A 13346-nucleotide genomic window follows, 5' to 3' on the forward strand; every position below is an offset into this window, starting at 1 on the left:
TCTTTCTTCTTCAGTGACGGTAAATTAGAAGACCCTTTAGGTGCGCAACCTTACCTATTTGAGAAACCTATAGAGGAAGAAGAAGAGGAAGAACCCATTCCTACTAAACCAATGTATGGAAACCGAAATGACAGAGGAAATAGAGAGAGAATTGAGGGTGCCTTCCCTATCAGAGAAACCAATGGGGACGCTAAGATGAAGAATATAAGCCCCTCTGCTCTACCCCATTTCCATGGCCGGACCATAGAGGACCCTGACACCTTCCTATTTGAGTTTGTTTTTATATCATGCCGAATGTATGACTCTACTAATGATGAGAAAAAGTTAAAACTATTCCCATCTACCCTCAAGGATGCAACATTGCACTGGTTCATGGGTTTACCTGGAGATAGCATCACAACTTGGGCTCAGATGCAACAAACCTTTAAAAACAAATATAGGGACTACTGTAGGTCAAAGGATACTAAAGAAGATATTTTTAGGATGATGATAGGCCAGGATGAATCCTTAGAAGACTATGAAGAAATATTCCAGCTTAGTTACAAAAGGGCCAGGTGCACACTTGACCCTGAGTCACTAAAATTGGTCCTACTTAGAGGTGTAAGGGAGGATATTCTAGATACCTTACATATGATAGCAGGAGGAGATGTCTACCAATTACCCTATGAGGATATTAAGACTCTCTTTAGAAACCATTCTAGGGCAGCCAAGAAAAAGGGTAGGGGTAGTCAACCTATGGCCAATACATCATCCTCCAACTTATCCATCAAGGGTGAAATTGGAAATATGCTGGAAGAATTCAAAAGTGATATGTTGGAAACCTTGGCCTTACAATTGGACACCATGAACATCAAAAGGAAGCAAGAGGAATCATAGAGATCCTTGGCCATCTTTTGTCCTAGATGCACCAGGAGGCATCCTAGGAATGAATGTCCATTAAACTATATTAAGATTTGCTCAGTCTATGAAGAAAACCACTCCACAGACAAGTTCCCTTCTTTACCTGGACTCAAATTTGTATATCAAGGAGCTGAAGGGGTCACTAAGAATCTTTTCTACATCAACCAAACGAGACCTCCTTGGCCTAGACCATACCAACATGGTATGCAAGGGTCATCCCATGCATATTACAACCCCAACCAAACCATAGCTATACCTTCTTGGGGACCCCCTTCTCATCCTTCTTATTAAACACCCCCTCCTTGGTCCTATGCATCTCAGTATGAATCCCAGCCAGCCAATGAATAATTTCAAATTTATGTTCAGCCACAACATCAATGGAATACCCCACACCAGGGGTGGAGGCCCCAATTCAACAATGTTCCAGCCCTATTTCCTCCACCACCTACCCAACCACAACTCCTGCACTCTGCTCCACCCAAGAAACCCCAGATTCCTGGCCAGCCAAATCCAAACCCAAACAATAAGCAGGCTCAACAAGAATACAGTGGAGAGACATCATACCCAACTTATGTTGTAGAAATCCAGGAGAGCAACCTAAGATCTAGGAGAATTCTCCCTGATAACTAACCTCCCTCTCCACATAGGGAGGTTGAGGAAAAGAGAGAGGAAAGCAACCTTAAAGTAAATCCACCTTTTCCTGAGAGATTAACCCAACCACTCCAGCCTAGACCAGAAGAAACTGAACTTCTAGGAGAATTGAAAAATCTATGTGTAAAGATCCCCCTTCTCCAGGCAATCAAAGATGTTCCCATTTACAATAAGCTAATTAAGTAGAAGTGCTTCAAGCATCCAAGAAGAAGAAAAAGGGATGCCCCTACCATTAATGCCATTGGGCAGTTGTCTGACTTAATGCTGGGGCAGGTAATATGTCCAAAATATTTAGACCCTGGAAGCCCTATAGTAGATGTCCACATCAATGACACCATTGTCCCACACACTCTGATTGATCTTGGGACTGCCATTAATGTGATGACCAAGGACAACATGCTCAAGCTCAACCTCCAAGGGTTTGAGAAAGACCACAACAATTTTGGAACTTGCAGACCATTCCACAGTCACCCAAGAGGGAATTGTGGAGGATTTGATGGTCTCCATTGACTCCTGGGAGTACCCTGTGGATTTCCTAGTTCTCCAGCCTAAGGCTAAGCTTATTGGTTACCCTCTCATCCTTGGAAGGCCATGGTTGGCCACAACTAATGCTTACATTAGTTGCAGAGCTGGGAATATGACCATCAAGAATGGGCATCTGTCCAAACAATTAGTCCTATACCCTCATGCTCAACCTACGTTAGAGCATGATTTACCTTTATGGTTAGAGGAGGAGGAAGAAGACGATGTTTATTCTGCCCAACTTTATGCTTTGGAAGCAATCATAGGAGGAGGATAACAAGATGAGGATGACTTAATTAAACACCTACTCCAAATTCCAACTCCTAGTTCACTTCCATTAGAAGAAGAAGTAAGGGAAACCCAGAGCAATCATCCAATTGACTTATGCTTGGTCAATTCCAAACCACTCCATGTCAAAACCATAGAATTTGGCCTAGAGAGAACTTTTAAAATTAACCCATCTCTTTCTGCTTTAGAAGAGGAAAAGCTATGCAATAGGTTGAGAGAACACCTAGAAGCCTTCGCTTGGAGTTATAAGGGAATGAAGGGAGTGAACCCCTCAGTGTGTACTCACCACATATACATCAAAGAAGGTTGCAAGCCATTCAGGCAACCACAAAGGAGGATGAATCCAGCCCTTAAATACATAGTCAAAGAGGAACTGCAAAAACTACTAGACGCAGGATTCATTTACCCTATGTCTGATAGTGAGTGGGTATATCCTTTAGTGTTTGTTATTTAGAAAAATGGTAAGTGGAGGATTTGTGTTGATTATGGGGAGTTGATCAAAGCCACAAAGAAGGATCATTTTTCCCTACCCTTCATTGACCAAGTACTAGATGGCCTGGCAGGGAAGAAGTTTTTTTTCCTTCCTAGATGGATTCAGTGGGTACAACTAAATACAAATCTGCCCAGAAGACTAGGATAAGACCACATTCACCTATTCTTGGGGTAATTTTTCCTATAGGGTCCTTCCTTTTGGCCTATGCAATGCTCCTGCCACTTTCCAGAGAACAGTCTCAAGTATTTTTGTTGAATTAGTACATGATACAGTGGAAATCTATATGGATGAATTTACACCTTATGGTTGTGATTTTCAAGAAGCCCTGACTAACCTAGGCAAAGTATTACACAAATGCATTGAAATGAATCTTTCTATGAGTCCAAAAAATTGTGAATTCTTAATGACTGAAGGGACTGTTCAATATCTCAGCAAGGACTGCAGGTGGACCCAAACAAAATAGCAATCATCCAAAGGGTCCCACCTCCACAAAATTAGAGAGATGTCAGGAGTTTCTTAGGGTTAGCTAGATACTACCGAAGGTTCATAAAGGACTTCAGCAAGTTGGCCTCTCCTTTGTTTGGGTTGTTGGCCAAAGATTCTGAGTTTATATGGTCAAAGAGCTATCAAGAGGCATTAGACATTCTAAAGGGTAAGTTAACCACTGCACCAATCCTTAGAGGCACAAACTGGGCCCTCCCTTTTCATATTCATGCTGATGTCTCACACAAAGCCATAGGAGCATCCTTAGGTTAGGAAGAGGAGAAATTGCCCTATGCCATCTATTTTATCAGTAAGAACCTGTCAAAGGCTGAGCTAAACTATGTTATGACCGAAAAGGAACTCCTAGCTGTTGTGCATGCATTAAACAAATTTAGGCATTACAGTACAGGTTATCAAGCATTTGTGAATATTGATCATGCTGCAATCAAATATTTAATGAGAAAACCAGATTTGAATGCTAGAATTATAAGATGGTTGCTTTTATTACAGCGGTTCGATCTAACTATTGTTGATAAACTTGGTAAGGAAAATGTTGTTGCTGACTTTCTATCTAGGATGAATCTGCTTGCATGTGAAGAAGGAATTGTGGATTACCAGTTACTAGATGAGCATTTGTTTGCTATTTCAGTTCCCTCCCCATGGTTTGCTGATATAGAAAACTATTTGGTATCAGCACAGTTTCCACCAAACTTTCCCTCCAAAGAAAAGAGAAAGATAGTCAGAGAGAGCACCCCCTTCACCTGGATTGGTGGCAATTTGTTCAAACTTGGCCCAGATCGAATCTTAAGAAGGTGTGTAAAGGAAGTGGAAGTCTTTGACATCCTTCTGACCTGTCATGATGGGCCTTGTGGAGGTCACTTTGTAACAAAGAGGACAACATTCAAAGTGTTGCAAGCAGGATATTATTGGCATATTCTTCATCAAAATGTGAAAAAGTATATTAGTCAGTGTGATCGGTGCCAGAGGATGGGAAATCCTACTCTAAGAGATGAAATTCCCCTATAACCTCAAGTGACTTTCCAGCCATTTGACATGTGGGGCATGGACTTCATTGGGCCTATCAACCCACCTTCAAAGCAAAAGCAACACATCATTGTGTGCACTGATTATTTGACTAAATGGGATGAAACCAAGGAAATTAAGGTAGCAACAGAAGAAAATGTGGCTAAGTTCCTAAGGGAGAATGTATTCTACAAATTTGGGTACCCTAGAGAGCTAGTCACAGACCAAGGCAGCCAGTTTACCTCTAGCATGATTGAAGAACTGCTCAGCCATCAAAAAATCAAGCATAGGACCTCCACCCCTTATCATCCACAAGCTAATGGGCAAGTGGAGGTGACCAACAAGGCACTGGAGAACATCTTAACCAAGGTGGTGAGCAGCAACAGGAAATATTGGGTAGAGAGACTAGTTGAGGCCACCTGGGCCTATAATACAACATGGAAGACCACCACTAGATTTACACACTATGAGCTGGTTTATGGGAAAAAGGCTTTGCAGTCCATTGAGTTTGAATATAACACATTGAGGATGGCAGCCCAACTAGATTTGGATCTCAATCATGCACAGAAAGAAAGGTTGTTACATTTGAATGGCTTGAATGAATTCAGAATGCAGGCCCTCCTACATATAGAGATAGTTTAGCTTCAGAGGAAGATCTGGCATGACAAGCACATCAAGGAGAAGCAATTTCAAGAAGGAGACTAAGCATTGTTATATGATTCAAGGTATAAATACTTCAAGGGCAAGCTAAGGACAAGATGGCTTGGACCTTATGTGGTGGAAAGATGCCATGACAATGGTTCAATACAAATCAAAACTATTGATGAAGAAGCCATTCCATTTCTAGTTAATGGACACTGATTGAAAATGTACAAGAGGCCTTTATCAAAACAAGAGTTCATAGACAATATCAATAAGACAGTGATGATGGTGGAGCAATTTCTAGCTCCTCCCTCATCAAGACACTGAAAAAGAAAAAAGAATAAGGATTCAGGTGAAAACCTCCATGAGGCACTTGAGTCCCATATTTGGGTTGAAAACCTTGTGAGGCGGCCCAGGGCAGATATATAGGGTGAAAACCTCTCTGAGGTAGCCTAGGTGTTTTTAATATATATATATATATATATATATAATAAAAGTAAAAACATAATTGTTATTTGTAGGTGGGTGAAAAAGACAAGCAAGGAGCAAAGAGAAGATCCAAAGGGAACCTTGCCTCACATATATTCATCTCCTCCACTCCTTACCATTCATCCCTCCATCAATTCTATTGTTTTTCAATTCATTGCTTCAATTCAGGTGAGGATTATGTTTTCTAACAAAATCACCTCAACCCTTACTATCATCCCTGCATCCACATACACTCCTACTTCCTCTATCCATTCATTATAGCATCCTCACAGCACCATCCAAGAACATGATCAAGAAATTCTAAGGGAGACATAAAACATTGCCAAGTGGCAATCCAGGAGCTCCACATCAGCAACAGCATCAAATCCAGGAGCTCCACAGCAGCAATAGCTTCAGATCTTCAGTCACAGACACCTGCAAAAGCTAATAAAGCATCAGCAGACAACATAGGAGGAAGAAGAATGACCATCAGCAACACCTCTGATCTTTGACAACTGTAGCATGGCATCAAGACCATAGGTAAGTATCCCACTCACTCATATGCATCATTTGATCAAAATTTTTAAAGGTTAAGAGGTAGTTGGTTTATAGGTGAAAAGGTGGAAAAAAGGAAATTCTTTAATAAGTCAAAAGAGAATGCAAGAGTCAATAGGTACAACATTGTTATGGCAACGATTTGAGAATGCTTGAAGAATTAAGATTTGGGTAGAAACACTAGTTCACCAAAGCATCAGCATACACTATTTCTTGATGCAATCACTCATAGACTCCAGTAGCAAAGTAAAGGAAGGGAATTCCCAACAATTGGCCCACCATGGGTTGATCAAAATCCTCATTAACGATGCCCTCTAAAACCTCAGGATCCCTATAGAATGGTCAATATTTAGAGACTTACCAGTAGAGGATGACATCAAAACCCTCACCTATAATGTTAGTCCTTCTATTAGTAAGGAGGAGGAAAAACAAGAAAAAGAAGATACAGAGCTAGATGGGGATGAGATGGGTGAAGAAGAAACTAATATAGAGGAACATGCTAAAATAAGAGAAGGAGGATGATGTTGAAACAAGAGGAGGAAACAAAGGAAGAAATTGATGGAGATGTGAAAGAACAACAAAAGGAAGAAGATAAGATAAATAGAGAGGACAACTACAGGAAAAGAAAGACCAAATAGCATATATAGCAAGCCTCTCCTTGGAGGCCATCCAGTGTAGGATGCCAGCTAAATCCTATGCTATTTACTTCAGAGAACAACGGTTGCAATTTCAGATTAAAATACTAGCACAAAGGAGCACCATGCCATTTCAGGACTGGAGACAGTTTATTGATCTTTGTGATCAAAGTGCACTAAAGGATGGGGCCAAAATGGCTGAGTTTTACTTCCACAACATGACCCTCATAGACATGAATATTTGGGATCTTAATGTAGAGCTAGGAGATCTACAATTAATGGCTTTGGAATCATCGATGAACCATAAGAAGTCAAGGGCTGTAAAGATGAAAAGAATATTGGCCAGAGATAAAAATGGACCTTTTTTCATCAGAGCTAAACAATCAAATCCTAATGGCCCTAATCAGCACCCATAATCTAATTGCAAATGATCCTCAGCTGGCACCTAGATATATTGCTGCCCAAGAGCAAGCAATTTCTTATTTTGAGGATATGTTTAGACCGCTAAGATATGATAATATGCAGGCCTACAAAAGGAGATGGAACAAACTACCACACAACTTGAAGATCAGAGAACATCACTCCCCTCAAAGGTTGAAAGAGGCACTCAGTAGGACACCTATGTATAAGAAATCAATACAAAGGTTGAAGTTCAATTTGATAGGCCTAAAACTCAGTCCACCACTACTCCTAGGAATGCTAGAAGGGAGAAAAGAAGAAGAGGAAAAGAGGCAGTGGGAAGAATTAGAAAGGAAAGCAGGCTTCTATAAATAAGAAGAAGAGACCACAACAGAAGCATGGGATGCCAGAGAGGCTACTAGAGCCATGAAGGACATGGACATTCACTAAGTTGCTCAGAGGATGAGAAACACTTTCAGAAGGGGGTGATGATGAGCCTCATCATTGAGTAATTATATGGGCCTTAATTGGCCTTAATTCACCTCCTAGCTTAGTCAAACATACTATTCTCACAATTTATTGCATACTTTTGATTATATTTTGTTTATGAAATGAGTTAGAGTTGGATATGTGGCTTTGTGATCTAATGTGCATGTAATGCAGGAATAAAGGATAAAAGCAAGGAAAATGCAGGTATAAAGGATTAAATCAAGGAATTATGGCAAATACCTTGGTAAAACTAGAATGGGACAAGGGAGAGTAATTATAGGAGGTAAATCCTCCTCTTTTACTACCCCTCCATTCGAATATTCCTTCAGTAGCTCGGAGTGCAAATAACCATCACTTTGAAGACTAGAAGACAACCGAGCAAGTGAAAAGGACAGAAGCCAGTTTTTCTTGAATTAGAGGCCAAGCCTCCCTAATGGGAAGAAATTCGTTAGAGACTTCACATGTATAAATAGAGAGGATTAGGACCTCAGTAGGATTCATGAATTCTATTGTAAAACTCTGTTTTATTTCTGAGCTGCAAATACTTGTGGCAATTTGCTTTGTAATCCATGGTTTTTATAATAAGAATGAGTTTTGTTTAAGCCAACTTTGAGTTAACTCCGAGGGATGAAGCTCTTGGGTTAGGGCCCGACCCAAGCAACCAAAGCTCCTCTTTACTGTACATGTATGCTAGCATAGAGTTTTGTTCTGTTTATTTGCTTAAGTAGTTTCATGGTTTTCTGTTCATTTGCTTATGTAGCCTTATGGTTTTCACTATTTATTTGCTTAAGTAGTTGCACTTTCATTACAACAATATAGCGTAGATCGTGCATGGTTTTCCTATTCATCTGCTTTAGTAGCTGCATTTGTTGTAGCTTATTTTAATTTATGCCTTCTTTCAGTTCACAGGTTAGTTAGAGGAAAAATATAAATATCAGGTTGTGCGCAGGTGTCTCGGCCTCATCTCCTCCCTTTGGGACCATGAGTTGAGAAAGGGACCCTTCAGCAGCCCCAAAAAGATATGTCTCTAGTTCTTGCATGGGCTATGGAGTTCGTGGTTTAATGCAGTTATTTGTTCACCCACACTGGTTTTCTCTGTCATTTTCATTTGAACCTCCTCCAACACGTTCATCATGCATCGCTTCCTCACCATCCGATCACCAAAAATCCTTCACAATCACCGTCCGATTCACTATTTTAACCAACTACTACATCGCATGTAGTCCACCACTTACTTTATGAACTTTAAGTCCCCACCATCGATCTGCCTTACCTGATCCGATGGCTATCACATCACCCGATCACTTTAGGTGCTTTAAACCCCCACAATCAATCTACCTTGCCCGATCTGACGGCTGTCGCTTCACTTGCCAACTAGCTTAGTTGATCTCCACCATTGATCAGCCCCACCCGATCCAACGGCTATCGCGCAATCTCATGCAGATTAGTGCACAAACATTATCCACCTGAGAGCGCATGAGAAAAGTGGTTTTCGCGAGCTATGTGTCGTGAAATAAGGCTAATTGCATGAAATTTCCAAATATTGCTTACAGCCCAAAGGGCACACAAGAAACTACTTACTGCGCTAAAAACCCACTCCCTCATTTCCACACATTTCTCTTCCCCACGATATGATCTCCACCATCCATCCCTTGACTTCACCCACGTGATAAGATCTTAGCCGTTCATCGCTCCTATTAACCTCATTCGTCCATCCACTCACCTAATCCCTCGCGACATGATCTCTGTTGTTCATCTGCTTTGTTCCCTTGTTCGTCCATCCATTCACTTAAGCCTTCGCGATAAGATCTCCACCATTCATCCTGTTAGTTAACCCTATTCACCCATCTATCTACCTAACCTCCTATGATCCAATCTCTACCATTCATTTTCCTTTCACCCAACTGATCCAATGGCTCTAATGCACTATTGCTCCCTCACATCCTCCTTTCACTGATTTTGACCTCTGATTGCTTTTTCTGCTTGAAACCCGATTTAACCTAAGTTTATTTGTTACACCTTAGTCTAGTTTTGATGCTCTTTACTTCTGCAACTTAGATAATTAGCATTAGGTTAGTGTTAATCTAGAAATTCCTCTTAGCATAGTTGTTTAATAGGTTAGTCAGGTTATGGTGTAAGTTTAGCATTTCATGTTGTTTTCTTCATTACTGCAGTAGAGTAGCTCTCTCTTAGAATAGGTTTGGTCTCCTTCCATCAAATAATTAAGCTTCTTCTGACCCTATAGAAGTCTGGCTTGGAACCCCTAGGGTCTCTTGCCAGATGAGCAGTGACAACAGGCAGTATCTTCACTTTTACTTGTTCATATAGCACTGTCACCTCCAAGTTTGTACGAACATCAGGTTCATAAGTAAAGCTGGTAGCCCTGGGAGTTGTAGCATTATTGTTGCAATACCTAGGCTCATTAGAACTCTAAAATGAATTCATTCATTAAAGATCATAAAAAGTCATTAGAAAAAATTCACAATATTTCGTTGATGATTTAAAATTCTAGAAACCACAAATGATATGCCCTCATATAAATAGATCTCTATGAGTCAAAAATAATACTAAAAATTTTAACTTTTGAATAGAGTAAGTGCCTAAAGCACTTAATAAAATCTTGCCACTTAAATGTAAAATTAAAGGTTTTCATCCCCAATGGAATAGGATTGGGCTCTTGTGGACCAATTAATAATGGTAACAAAATTGTAGAAGGATTAACTATTGGAATGAATCCTCTCTCTTTGATTTTCCTACATCATCAATTGTTGGAGTATAGTTGGCTTTGTGTGTCTGTTAATCTAACCATTAAGGAAATTATTATGGATTGACAATTTCATTTAAATGTTTCCTTAGCCATTCTTCTATGTACCCCTTCATTAGTGGGACAATTATATCTTGCTTGAATCGACGAGTGTATTTCTTATTCTATTTATTTGGAATATGATTGTAGTTATTCAACACCTGATTGATGGTGCTCATTTCCATTAATTAATGTTACCAATCATTAATTAATCTCATCCTCTGGAAAATCGGCTAAGTTTTCAAATTCATTTACCCATGATGTTTCCATAACACTTAATTCTTCTTGCAACATGTCTTTTGGAATTAGCATAGAATCTCTAATCATTATAGGTCCTTGTAATTCATCAAAAAAAATTATATCCTTGAAGAAATTATTGTTCCTATTGTCATCAATATGTACACATTCGGAAATAACATCTTATAGTATTTTTTATCCTCACATATCATCCAACCTTGATTTGATTGATATAAGCCTTTGCTCACTCTTTTGGAAGATGTTAAGAATCACAATATTATTGATGAATATCATCTAGTCATTATTAGCAAAATTTTTATCATATTATAGATCCTTTGTCAAATATTCTGAAAAAAAGGAGAAATTACTATGAAAAAATTCTCAAATATAAATAAACCTCCCATGTTTCCTTGATAATGCCTAATCATTTATTAATATTCACTATGACATAGACTCTAATACTATTTAGTAATTTTTCTTCTTTATTGATCTAATGGGATGTGTCATATGTAGTTGTTGTTGTAGATTTTGGGCCTTGAATAGCCAATTGAAAATAAATCTCATTGGACATGAATTTTTCGGAAACTATGTTGTTATTGATGTCAATGCCATGGAGAGTGTAGTTGGATGCACAAAGCAAACAACTTGGATCAGTTAATGCCAGGGGAATTGAATACCACGCGGTGCCTTTGATGTCAAAATTAGGGGGAGTCCTAAGTGGATACATGTCCATGTTAAAGGGAAATTACTCAAGCCACAAGATAAGAGTACATGTAAGAGGTCAAGTAGTAGAGGAGAAACAAAGGTGTGATCAAAGGAAAGAAAAGTGTAGTTGGATGCACAAGGAAAATCCTTGGATTAGCATGAAATATCTTGGATTAGCAAATCAACATATCTTGGATCAATGCATCTTGGATTAGATCGACATCTCTTATTATTTAGGGGGTCCAAACATGCTTAAAGCTTAACCGAAAGGGGGTTCTAAAATGACATTATACCTATGGTGAACTCCAGTATTGCAGAAATAATGCTACAACACCTAGGGCTCTCTACTTTATTTTTATCAACCCAGTGGTTCGTAACAAACTTGGAAGCGACGGTGCTATATGCACAAGTACTTGCTCTTACTGCAGGCTGTCACTTGATCAACAGACACAAGTTCACTAGGAGCTTAAGACAACTTCTATGAGCTCTCAGAAGAATCTTTTAACTGTGATGGAAGAAAGCTAACTCAAAAGAGGTTAGTCTACTTGCAGAAAGAAGATGAAAACTGAAAGGAAATGCAAACCCTAGCAAACCCTAATTTTACCCACTAACCCTACTTTTGCAAGAAAATAGATGAAACTACTGAAATGGATGCCATTGACTACTAAAAAGGTAAAATGCATGTATTCAAGCTACTTCTAAAGGAAAATGAGGAAAAAATCATCTTTTTGTACTTTTGAGCATTTTCATGTAGAATTATTACGCTTGTGTTTTAACTAGTTGTGACTGTGCAGAGGTTTGGTGGCAAAGGGAGATGGAGTTGGCTTTTGCAGGATGTTGGGACGGTGTGGAGAGGACCTAAAAAGTCCCTAGTACCCTTCTGAATACTTCCATTGTGATCAGACTTCGAAAAATCACTCGCATGAACTTCTACAAGAGGTTGTAGGGGATCTACAGAATGTTCTACAGGAGGATCTATAGGAGGAGGCCAAAAGTGGTTTTTGGATGTTTGAAGGTGGAAAAACGGTGGGAGAAGGGAAATGAAGGCTGGATGGAGGTGTCAAAGGGTCTAGGACTCTGTCAATGAAGATCAGAAATGAAAGAGATGGTTTGATTTGTTCAAAGGTCAAGAAAGCAATTTTGCACAAAAACGCAGAAATTAGGGCAGTTTGGGAAAGTATGGCGAATGAGTGGGGGAAATCTTGAGAGATGGACTGGAGTAGGTTATGTGATGGGAGAATGATAAACTAGAGTGTTCTACAAGTGATCTGCACACTTACTTTTCAAAATTGCCCCAAGCAAGAACTAAAAAAACAGAGTTTTACCTATTTTAACCTAATTTGACCTAAAACCCAGAAAAGTGTTGAACATAACTTTATGGATAGCAAGTTATGCAAGAAAGCCATGGAAACTGAACAAGAAAGGATCTAATCATGTGAGTCCAACTAATATCAACTTCTCCAACTCGAAATCTCACACTAACAATTGCATTAGAAAGCAAAAATAGTGTTTTGGTGGTAGCAAGAGTGCCTTGATCTCAACTCATGGTCCCAAGGAGGGAGAAAGGAGATCAAGGCCTACTTGGTAGCCTTTTTGGATATTTTTCTATTATTGTAGCAAACTATCCAATAAACTTGAAGCAAGAACAACTATTCTAATCATCAAAAGCAACCTAATTAACAAAGCAAGATTTAGCCCATGGTGCTCTGGATTGATGGTGAATGGGTGCGCTGTTAAGGCACTCCTTGCGATAGGTCACCGGTTCAAATCCCCTGTGGGTACTTAGGTTAGTCTAATAGATAAAAAAGAAAACAAAGCAAGATTTAACCTAAACAACATAAATTATTTCATGAATGCAACAAAAAGCATATAAATACACAAAGGAGGTGCTGGGCACTTGGGTTGGGCCGAAACCCAAGAGCTACAACCCCCTAAGAAAGATCAGTGCTGGTCCAAAGCTGGATTCATTTTCATTGATCAAAAAATAATAGTTACATCACAAAACTTTCTGCAAAAAGAGCTCGAAAATTAGTTGAGTACAAAGCTGCACTAA

This window comes from Pinus tabuliformis, chromosome 4_2 (genome assembly GCF_031772625.1).
Source record: "Pinus tabuliformis cultivar Carrire ecotype Pingquan chromosome 4_2, CPIR1, whole genome shotgun sequence".
Taxonomy (NCBI): Eukaryota; Viridiplantae; Streptophyta; class Pinopsida; order Pinales; family Pinaceae; genus Pinus; species Pinus tabuliformis.